This window comes from Oncorhynchus masou, chromosome 4 (assembly GCF_036934945.1).
Source record: "Oncorhynchus masou masou isolate Uvic2021 chromosome 4, UVic_Omas_1.1, whole genome shotgun sequence".
NCBI classification, from domain to species: Eukaryota; Metazoa; Chordata; class Actinopteri; order Salmoniformes; family Salmonidae; genus Oncorhynchus; species Oncorhynchus masou.
Window position 1 is genome coordinate 10484472 of NC_088215.1, and position 12380 is coordinate 10496851.

Below are 12380 nucleotides of genomic sequence, written 5' to 3' on the forward strand. Positions count from 1 at the left end.
TTTGTGTTGGAGTGTGTTTGTTTATGTGTGTTTGTCAATGACACACAGGTCGGGGTGGAGTAATCGCTTTTGTGTTGACCTGCTTTCACGTGTGAGTCTGGGTTTTGAGTAGATATGTGTGTGGTATGAGTGTGTGTTGTTTGTGTAGATGTGTTTGCCTATTTGGGCCAGATGGTTTACATAGCGAAGCCCTAGTTTTGTGTGTGTGCATGTGTGTCCAATGCCCATACACATGCCCCTGCGTATTTTGTCCTATGTCTCTCCCTGCCATCCCCTGTGCAAACATCCTGCCGTTCTCATGACCTAATGACCTCGCCCCTCTGTTGCAGCCCCTCCCTCCCCAGTCCCCACCTCATCCACAGTTCACACCCTGCCATGACTTCACCTCTCCACTCTCCTCTCTTCTTTCGTCTTTCTCTTGTTCCATACACCGTGGCCAGACTCTGCCTCTGCCCCGGGGGCCTTGCCTGGCCCTGCCTGTGTGTGTGTGTGTGTGTGTCCACTCACAGGCAATGGAGCCTCTGATGGAACGTGGCCACGCACCAGCTGCTCTCTCCCTTCTCCTTTCTTTCGCCGACTCCGCTTTTTTCCATGCAGATTATGGAGGGATGGGACCTCAGGATCTTATCACCCAATGGGGATAATTAGATAAGAGAAGTCTTTTTTATTTATTGGGATAGTTCAGGATTTTGGCAACTTCCCCAGAGTCAGATGAACTTGTGGATACCATTTTCATGTCTCTGCCGGGCAGTTTGAAGGAAGTTGTTAACTAGCTTTAGCGCAATGACTCGAAGACTGTAGACTTCGCCATTGCGCCAAGCTGTTCCCATAGACTTCTAGTCATTGCGCTGACGCTAGTTAACATTGGCCCGCGAAACTACCTCTAACTCTCTTCATAATGGTATCCACAAGTTCATCTGACTCTGGGAAAGTAGATACATCCCAAACTATCCATTTTAACACTTCGACAGCAATTTGTCACGGTGTCGTTAGACATGTTCAGTGTTGGGTTTTCCCACTGTTAGCCTATTTGTTTCACTTCAGGGCAGACAGTGTGACTGTGTGCCCGATTTTATCTTCAAAGGTGCCGGACGTTAATTACACTACTTCAGCAGATTAAAGATTAAATCAAACACCTAAATCCCAGACGGGCTTTTTCATAACTGCTGTGGATTGTGTACATTGCATGGTAGAATGGGTATGATGTATTGAAGGGAAGTAAACATTGAAATTGTGTTTGGGTTGTTCAGTCAGAACTGTAAATATGATTGTGTGTGTGTGTGTGTGTGTCACCCACTCTCAGACCCCTGTCTACTGAGTGTGTCTACTCTTTGGCGATGATGGTATAAATGACTCTAGGGAATAAGGCCTCTCTCTTTTAACAATCCTCTTATATGATTCTACTACAAATTAGGTTACACGGATGACATTTAGAGAGAGAGGCTGGTTCACTCAGTGTAAAAGATCCCCAGTGTTTGTTCTGTGGTTGAATGGAAAAATAATATACAAAGGTAAATATTGTAGAAAAACCTTTTTTTGCATTAATTTCCTGTTAGTGTCAGTATTCTCTATAACTATTCGGATTAATTTCCTGTTAGAGTATCAATATTGTTTATAACAAATTCTATAACAAGTCCCACAGTATCACACACTTGAATATCCACCTGCCTCTGAAATGGGCGTGGCTTGAGTCATCTGGGCGGACAGTCAGGAGGCGCAGAGGACCGGAGACAGGTGTGTCAAGTGTGTTACCTGGAGCTGTGCTGCCATGGCAATGGCTGTCGGGGGAGGATGAGCTCATAGTTTTATGCCTAGTCTACTCTGTGGTGTCTGACACACACACACACACACACACACACACACACACACACACACACACACACACACACACACACACACACACACACACACACACACACACACACACACACACACACACACACATCGCTACCTGGCCCATTTACAGCAGATTAGAGGCCCCTTTGGGATGTCGTCCCATTCAGAGTCAATGGAGCAGTTTGCGGTTAAGGCTTGATGTGAAGCTACAGAGACTAAAACACTCTCAGAGATGGAAGACGAGGATGGAATGAGGTGGCAGACGGGGATGGAATGAGGTGGCAGACGAGGATAGAATGAGGTGGCAGACGAGGATGGAATGAGGTGGCAGACGAGGATGGAATGAGGTGGCAGACGGGGATGGAATGAGGTGGCAGACGAGGATGGAATGAGGTGGCAGACGAGGATGGAATGAGGTGGCAGACGAGGATAGAATGAGGTGGCAGACGGGGATGGAATGAGGTGGCAGACGGGGATGGAATGAGGTGGCAGACGAGGATGGAATGAGGTGGCAGACGAGGATGGAATGAGGTGGCAGACAGGGATGGAATGAGGTGGCAGACGAGGATGGAATGAGGTGGCAGACCAAAAAGGATAAGTTGCTAATGTAATGAGTCATGATGTAATGTTTTGAAGCATTTTATTACTTTACCACATAGTTCTAAAGGGTTGTTAGTTGTGTGTGAAATCTATCATTGGAAATAACACGGAGGTGTGTCCATCCAGCCGTAACCTTCCCCAACTCTAATCCATCCTACGTAATGATTTGATAACATCCCGTCCCGTAGAAATCCAACCATCACTTTCATATACCCTGCCATCTATTCTTGATTAGTAGAGAAATCCTCCCCACTCCCAACCCAAACCACATTTAACCCCCCTGAAACATGTCGATCTGTTCTCAACTCCTTGTTCTCATCCCCTTCAACCGTAATGTTCTTTTCCCATGCGATTATGTGTGTAATTTGGTTTTGGTTGCCGTCAGACACATGCCCATCTCTCTCCCACTCAATCTATAGATAAGATGAGCCTCGGCTGTCACACGACACACACACACACACACACACACACACACACACACACACACACACACACACACACACACACACACACACACACACACACACACACACACACACACACACACACACACACACACACAATCACCCAAAAATACACAAACACACAAACTGTCACACACACATGCCTTGGTTAAAAGTAGCCATGATCCAGAACTAAACCTTGATGCTGTATGTATTGAATAAGGATTCAACAGGGAATTGAATCAGAGAACCAGTGTCCTCATCCCATTAACAAGCATTGGTCTCAGACCCTAAAATAGACCAAACGTTGAACCAATCTCTTCCACGTCCTCTTACATGTTTCACTCTGGAAGCATCTGAAATGGCACCCTGTGGCCTATTCCCTATAGTGCACTGCTAGGGTGCTATTCCAGATACCTGCTAGGGTGCTATTCCAGATACCTGCTAGGGTGCTATTCCAGATACCTGCTTGGGTGCTATTCCAGATACCTGCTAGGGTGCTATTTCAGATACCTGCTAGGGTGCTATTCCAAATACCTGCTAGGGTGCTATTCCAGATACTTGCTAGGGTGCTATTCCAGATACCTGCATGGGTGCTATTCCAGATACCTGCTAGGGTGCTATTCCAGATACCTGCTAGGGTGCTATTTCAGATCCTGCTAGGGTGCTATTCCAGATACCTGCTAGGGTGCTATTCCAGATACCTGCTAGGGTGCTATTCCAGATACCTGCTTGGGTGCTATTCCAGATACCTGCTAGGGTGCTATTCCAGATACCTGCTAGGGTGCTATTCCAGATGAAGCCTTTTTAAAAGTACTATTATTAATCAATGTGTCACTCGAACCTCAGGGTCCATTCCTGCTGTGGTGTTGACTTGTCTCTGCAAGTCCTGGGTTCAGTTAGCCACAGACCTGCTGAACTTGTCATGCAACCTGTAGCCTAACCTTAACTGTTGTGATGTAATGTAAAGTATCGGCCCCCAGCCCACACAGTGCATTCTGAGCCATAAGCTTAATTGATCTTTAGTTCATTGTCTCTTTGCTCTGCTGGGAGCTAAAAGGAAGCCTTCAACTAAGTTGAGACGTATGTAGGCTATTTCCTCTATCTGCCCAGGATTTGATAGCTCTCTTTTGCAAAGATTAAGTTCCACGTTGACTCGGATGAAATGCATCTCTTGACTCTCTCCCGGCGTTCAGACCATTGTGCTCCAACAGCCTAACAATGTAGCTGATGTTCTGCCGCTGTCACTGTGCCGTTCATTTTGAAGAGCCGTGTCTCCTGCACGGGGCTCATGCCTTCTGGCCCTGCTGTTTCACTCTGGTGCTCTGACACACACACACACACACACACACACACACACACACACACACACACACACACACACACACACACACACACACACACACACACACACACACACACACACACACACACACACACACACACACTTGTATTCCTCCTGTGTGAGAGCTCTGCTATTCTCTGGCACTGTGGGGTCTCCCAGGCAGACAGGCAGTAGTTCTTCACAGTCGGCTGTTAGTCACGGTTCAGCAGCACCACGTTGCAGCCCGCCACTCTCCTGGAAACGAACCTCCTATCTCTTACTGTATGCACGCCACACACACAGGAACAGGACTAGTCTTTTCTACTTGTGATCCAGCTGTTATTGAGGAGGATTTTAAAACAGCACAAGGACCTGAGCCAAGTAGTCCAGCTGTGACCACAAAGAAACACTGGAGAGGGTCATTCTAAGAGGTTTAAGAGGTCTTGTGCACACTAACACACACACCACTACCCAGGGTGCTGTGGGGCGCAGTGACCCGACAGAGGCGGAAGTGAGAGGAGTAGGTTAGTGTGTCCATCCCATACATTATTCTCCATACAAATACCATAATGTAATGTTTTGATGCATTTAAAAAAAACTTTACCACATAGTTCTAAAGGGTTGTTAGTAGTGTGTGAAATCTATCATTGGAAATAACACGGAGGTGTGTCCATCCAGCCGTAACCTTCCCCAACTCTAATCCATCCTACGTAATGATTTGAAAACATCCCGTCCCGTAGACATTCAACCATCACTTTCATATACCCTGCCATCTATTCTTGATTAGTAGAGAAATCCTCCCCACTCCCAACCCAAACCACATTTAACCTCCCTGAAACATGTCGATCTGTTCTCAACTCCTTGTTCTCATCCCCTTCAACCGTAATGTTCTTTTCCCATGCGATTATCTGTGTAATTGGTTTTGCCTGCCGTAATACATATGCCCATCTCTCTACCTCCTCAATCTATGGACAGGATGAGTCTCAGCTGACACACAGTCACACACAGTCATGCCAGTGGCCATGACCCATCACTAAACCTTGACGCTGTATTGAATAAGTATCCTGCAGGAAATTGAAGCAGAGAACCAGTGTCCTCATCCTATTAACAAGCATTGGTTTTTGGCACGAAAATAAAACCAATCTCTTCCACGCCCACTTGTTCCAGGAATGGTTAGACTGTGGCCTGTTTCCCCCACAGTGAACTACAAAGGTGTCATTTCAGACGCGGGCTTTGTTTTTGTTTTCTGGCTGAACATAGCCAACTACTATTATTAAAGCCAGAGTTATTTTTGCCACATCCATTTTTGGACTTATAAATGAATGATATGTATCCCCCCATGTTTTTGTTAAAGAATAATGCCACATGAGCTTAGTTCAGAACCCAAAACATATAAGCCTGTTTTACTCCAATGTTTGTAAACAATGTGAATGTAAACAAACACTGTATAACCTCAACATGGTTTAAACTATAATTGGGATACCTTGGATGATCAGTACTTGCATCCAAAACTCCGTCTATGGATTTGAGTGGATACATTTCTCCAGGCCCATCCCTCAGCTTTCTACCTAAACAATTTGTTATTGTTTCAATGAAGGGTTCTAGCTTTAACTAATGTGTCACTCAATCTCAGGATCCACTCCTGCTGTGGTGTTGACTTGTCTCTGCAAGTCCTGGATTCACTTAGCCAAAGACATCAGCCTAACCTTAAAGGGACATTTCAAATTTGTTCAACTTCATATTCATCATCTCCTGCACTACTCCAACATCGACATACAGTTGAAGTCGGTAGTTTACATACACTTAGGTTGGAGTCACTCGTTTTTCAACCACTCCACAAATTTCTTGTTAACAAACTATAGTTTTGGCAAGTAGGTTAGGACATCTACTTTGTGCATGACACAAGTCATTTTTACAACAATTATTTATAGACAGATTATTTCACTTATAATTCACTGTATCACAATTCCAGTGGGTCAGAATAGGCTACATACACTAAGTTGACTGTACCTTTAAACAGCTTGGAAAGTTCCAGAAAATTATGTCATGGCTTTAGAAGATTAGGATAGGATAATTGACATCATTTGAGTCACTTGGAGGTGTACCTGTGGATGTATTTCATGGCCGACCTTCAAACTCAGCTGCTCTTTGCTTGACATCATGGGAAAATCCAAAGAAATCAGCCAAGACCTCCACAAGTCTGGTTCATCCTTGGGAGCAATTTCCAAATGCCTGAAGTTACCACGTTCATCTGTACAAACAATAGTACGCAAGTATAAACACCATGGGATCATACAGACGTCATACCGCTCAGGAAGGAGACGTGTTCTGTCTCCTAGTGATGAACACACAAAGTTGTGGCAAAATGACTTAAGGACAACACTGTCAAGGTATTGGAGTGGCCATCACAAAGACCTGACCTCAATCCTATAGAACATTTGTGGGCAGAACTGAAAAAGTGTGTGCGAGCAAGGAGGCCTACAAACCTGACTCAGTTACACCAGCTCTGCCAGGAGGAATGGGCCAAAATTCACCCAACTTATGGAAGGCTTGTGGAAGGCTAACCAAAATGTTTGACCCAAGTTAAACAATTTAAAGGCAATGCTACCAAATACTAATTGACTGTATGTAAACTTCTGACCCACTGGGAATGTGATGAAAGAAATAAAAACTGAAATAAATCATTCTCTACTATTATTCTGACATTTCACATTCTTAAAATAATGTGGTGATCCTAACTGACCTACGACAGGGAATTTGTACTAGGATTAAATGTCAGGAATTGTGAAAAACTGAGTTTAAATGCATTTGGCTAAGGTGTATGTAAACTTCCAACTTCAACTGTATGTGACAATGGTGCATTTCAATGTTTTTTTTTTTTTTTTTTTAAAGGTAGAGGAAGATAAGTGTTTCCAACTAATTGGTTGATGTCATTGGAAACACTTACCTTCCAGTTTGTTTGTTTTTACTACCAAACATAGAAATGCACCATTTTAACTTATGTTGATGTTGGTGTGGTGCTGGAGATGATGACGTTGAAAAATAAAATGTTTCCTTTAACGGTAACTGACCTAATGTGATGCACGTTTCGGCCGCCCAGCCCACACAGTGCATTTTGAATTGCAGGCCTAATTGATCTTGAGTTAATAGGCTCTTTTCTCTACTAGGAGCTAACAGGAATAAAACCCGCTTTTCAGTATCACTAGAGAACATTGGTTATGTAGTTATTACCCCCAGAATGTCCATTATTCCATAGGAGGATTCGGACGGGATTCGACTTTTTCCAATCTACCCCCTACAATTCATTTTTCTTCTCTCAATAAATTGACTATTATCACAGAAGACTGGAGGTTTTTATTCCAGGCATGAAGATATTTCAACATGTCCAGGTGATAACAGTCTACACTGATAACTCGAGCTTGGCTTCCAGGTTTTTAAACCACACCAGAACGTCTTTCCTATAGTGTTGCCATAATATCTGACTTGTTGTCATAATCATTATTTTAGAGATCCGCACTAGAATACGTCCTAAATGTCCCCCAGCCTGCACATGTGAGCTGAACAGCGCACTTGCACATGAGATGCATTTTTAGGCTATGGGTGAGACAGTGAACTGGTAATTTCTAAAAGTGAATTCTGCTTTGCGATCTATTAACAGCAAGACGTTGCATTAAAAAGGCACACCATTTTTTTTGCTGCCGCAATTGCCAATGTTAAATTAATTGCCACAAAACCTGTAAACAAAAGCATTCACTTTAAAAGTGGATAAATTGTAGGGCCTTGATATATGTGACCGACCACCTCGATTCGGTCTTGTGTAGCAATTGTTTTTTAAACATTTTTTACATTGGATAAAAGCAACGACTCAGAGATATGAAGTGGTACATCATACACAGTAGTTGAGGAACAATGGGAAAGTAGTTAGGCTTTGAAAGTTGATAAACTTGTAATCCTACTTTTGAGAAAAATGACTCTTTAAATGTTTTGGTACACCTACTGGAGAGCTCTTCTTTGTCTACACCTATTCAGCATCGTTCACACCCTCTTAAGCCTTAGCCCTACCCATCTCTTTAAGGATTCACGTGTGAGGCCATGTGCTTAACAGGGTGAGTAAGATAGGGTAGTTAAACAACCAAAGCTTTCAAGACTAAAAGTGGTGAAAGTAGAAGCCTACAATAAGGAAAAACTCCAGGTAAAAATACACGTTATTTAGTCCTTGGCCTATATGCTAATCTGACTTTGGTGCAGGTCATGTTGTTTTTCACATTGGTATCTGGTAAACACACACTATATCAAATCAAATCAAAGTTTATTTGTCGCATGCGCAGGCTACAGAAGGTGTAAGCGGTACAGTGAAATGAGTGGAGAACAGAAAATGATCAAGTATGTTAATATGAAGAATCTATTGATATTGTAAATTCATTTCCAGGCAGACGACAGAGTTTTATTTCCTCGCTTGTCTCGAGCGCTGGTTGCTAGGCGAGCTCGCTCATTCCACCCACACTGCCACTCAGCCAGACAGGTACAGAACTGACTGATTAGGCGCCGCCAAACGTCACATCGATAGCTATAATGCTGGGCAGATGTAGATCCTATCCTGCCCGGCAGGATATTGATGTTTATGAATGGGTTTTACCAGACCCAAATGGGGATGTAGTGGAAGGTAAACTCTGTTTACGCACCTTTTTACTAGTGAAATAGCATTGACTCACCTTTTTGTATTTTGTTCATTATCGTTTACCTACATATTATTACATTCCCAGCATTGATCAACGTTCAGAAGGCTTCTTGATCGGAGTTGTAATCGTGCCTACCTCTTGGAACGAGTGGAATCATGTTCGCCTGATTTACCTTGTTGGCAGCTCATTCTTTCACCATTCTGTCCAACGGGAAACTCCACCCACGACATCGGCCGAGAGGTGAAACTAACTACCTTAGCCCAGATCTACAGTGGCAAGTAGCAGAGAGACATCGCTGACAGAGGGATTTTTGGGGGATTTTTTTTATTTTTAACATCCCTTGAGTCCTGTCGTGTCAACAGAACCCCTGACTCTCTGAGAATGAGTCTAAAACTGGGAAATAGTTGCTGATATTTCAGTCAGATGTCTAGCTAGCTAGGTACTCAAAGGCTCTGGCTATTAGCCAGTTAGCTAGCTAAAACTAGCTTGCTAGAAGGAGGAAGTTAGAAGCTAGTGTTGAACGGAGCCTGACCTCAGCAGGAGCAGTTGACTGAAATTAAGCTAGCTATAATCAAAAGATGGACTACTATAAGTTCTCATTACACCTGATCGTCGAACATCTCATTTCAAAATCATGGGCATTAATATGGAGTTGGTCCCCCTTTGCCGTTATAGCAGCCTCCAGTCTTCTGGGAAGGCTTTTCACTAGATGTTCGAACATTGCTGTGGGTACTTGCTTCCATTCAGCCACAAGCATTAGTGAAGTCGGGCACAGATGTTGAGCGATTAGGCCAGGCTCATAGTCGGTATCCCAAAGGTGTTCAATGGGGTTGAGGTCAGGGCTCTTTGCAGGCCAGTCAAGTTCCACACCGATCTCGACAAACCATTTCTGTATGGACCTCGCTTTGTGCACGGGGCATTGTCATGCTGAAACAGGAAAGGGCCTTCCCAAATTCTTGCCATGAAGTCGGAAGGACAGAATGGTCTAGAATGTCAGTGTATACTGTAGCGTTAAGATTTACCTTCACTGGAACTAAGGGGCCTAGCCCGAACCATGAAAAACAGCCCCAGACCATTATTCCTCCTCCACCCAACTTTGGAAATTGGTATTTTGGTATTTTATTAGGATCCCCATTAGCTGTTGCAAAAGCAGCAGTTACTGTTCCTGGGGTCCACACAAAACATGAAGCGTATCTTAATACAGAATGACATAATACAGAACATCAATAGACAAGAACAGCTCAAAGACAGAACTACATGCATTTATATCAACCCTCTGATTACAATTAAGAGCAAAACGTGCCGCTCTGTTCTGGGCCAGCTGCAGCTTAACTAGGTCTTTCCTTGCAGCACTGGACAACATGACTGGACAATAATCAAGATTAGACAAAACTAGAGCCTGCGGAACTTGCTATTTGGAGTGTGGTGTAAAAAAGGCAGAGCATCTCTTTATTACAACCAGACCTCTCCCCATCTTTACAACCATTGAATCTGTATGTTTTCACCATGACAGTTTACAATCTAAAGTAACGCCAAGTAATTAGTCTCCTCAACTTGTTCAACAGCCAGACCATGCATTACCTGATTCACCTGAGGTCTAGAACAATGAACAAAAGGCTAGAGGGCCTAGAGAGCTGCCCTGCGGTACATCACACTTTACATGTTTGACATGTGTACATCATCATCTGCACATCTATCACTCCAGTGTTAATGCTAAAGTGTAATTATTTTGCCTCTATGGCCTATTTATTGCCTTCCTAATCCTACTACATTTGCACACACTGTAGATAGGCTTTTCTATTGTGTTATTGACTGTATGTTTGTTTATCCCATGTGTAACTCTGTGTTGTTGTTTTTGTCGCACTGCTTTGCTTTATCTTGGCCAGGTTGCAGTTGTCAATGAGAACTTGTTCTCAACTGACCAATCTGGTGATATAAAAAAAAAACACAAAAAAAACATGTTTGACATTAGATAAGCTTCCATTAAAGAAAACCCTTTGAGATTTATTAGATAGATTGCCATATCATGGATTCAGAGCTGAGATTGAAAAGCCATAACACATACGTTTTTCCAAAAACAGGTTATGATCAATAATATCAAAGGCTGCACTGAAATCTAGCTGCACAGCTCCCACAATCTTCTTATTATCAATTTCTTTCAACCAATCATCAGTCATTTGTGTCAGTGCAGTTAATGTTGAGTGCCCTTCTCTATAAGCATGCTGAACGTCTATTGTTAATTTGTTTACAGAGAAATAGCATTGTGTTTGTTCAAACACAATTTTTCCCAACAGGTTGCTAAGAGCTGGCAGCAAGCTTATAGGTCTGCTGTTAGAACCAGTAAAGGCCGCTTTACCGCTCTTGGGTAGTGGAATTACTTTGGCTTCCCTCCAGACCTGAGGACAAAGACTTTCCTCTAGGCTCAGATTAAAAATATGACAGATAGGAGTGGCTATAGAGTCAGCTACCATCCTCAGTAGCTTTCCACCTAAGTTGTCAATGCCAGGAGGTTTGTCATTATTGATCAATAACAATCATTTTTCCACCTCTCCCACACTAATTTTACAAAATTCAAACTTGCAATGCTTTTCTTTCATTCTTTCAAATAGCGCCTACAGTACTTGGTAGTGTGTACAGGTGCTCGACAATTCGGCGAAAGCCAACATCATCCACGACAGAACTGTTGATTGTCAAGGGCAATGAATTCCATTTTCTTGGTGTTAATGGATTTTCCCTTTGAGTTATCTCGCCGAAATGCTCTTACTTTTTCCAATGACTGCTTGACTTGAAATTGTTTAGTTGTTGGAAGTGTGCGCTTAGTATTTTTCTGCTTTTGTTCTGTGTAGCGCTGTATTTTTCGTGGCGTCACTACGTCATCTACCTACGTTATATACAGTGGGGAGAACAAGTATTTGATACACTGCCGATTTTGCAGGTTTTCCCACTTACAAAGCATGTAGCGGTCTGTAATTTTTATCATAGGTACACTTCAACTGTTAGAGATGGAATCTAAAACAAAAATCCAGAAAATCACATTGTATGATTTTTAAGTAATTAATTTGCATTTTATTGCATGACATAAGTATTTGATACATCAGAAAAGCAGAACTTAATATTTGGTACAGAAACCTTTGTTTGCAATTACAGAGATCATACGTTTCCTGTAGTTCTTGACCAGGTTTGCAAGTGAATAGGCTTACATCAAGTAGCCTAGAGCTAGAACGTTTCTGTTGGGCATTAGCCTGGACATTAGCCTACATTTACTGATAGATACATTTATCTATTAACAACATCATATTTAGAGTTGAGTGTTTTGTGGTATGCATTAAGTCAAATGAATATATTGTGTTAGAGATTTCATGATGCTTGTATCTAAACGAGAGGTATCAAAACATGAAAACAAAACAAAAAAACTTTATGGATTGTGCTTTAACCTCTCTGGGATCGTTCGGGACGCTAGCGTCCCACCTCGCCAACAGCCAGTGAAATTGCAGGGCA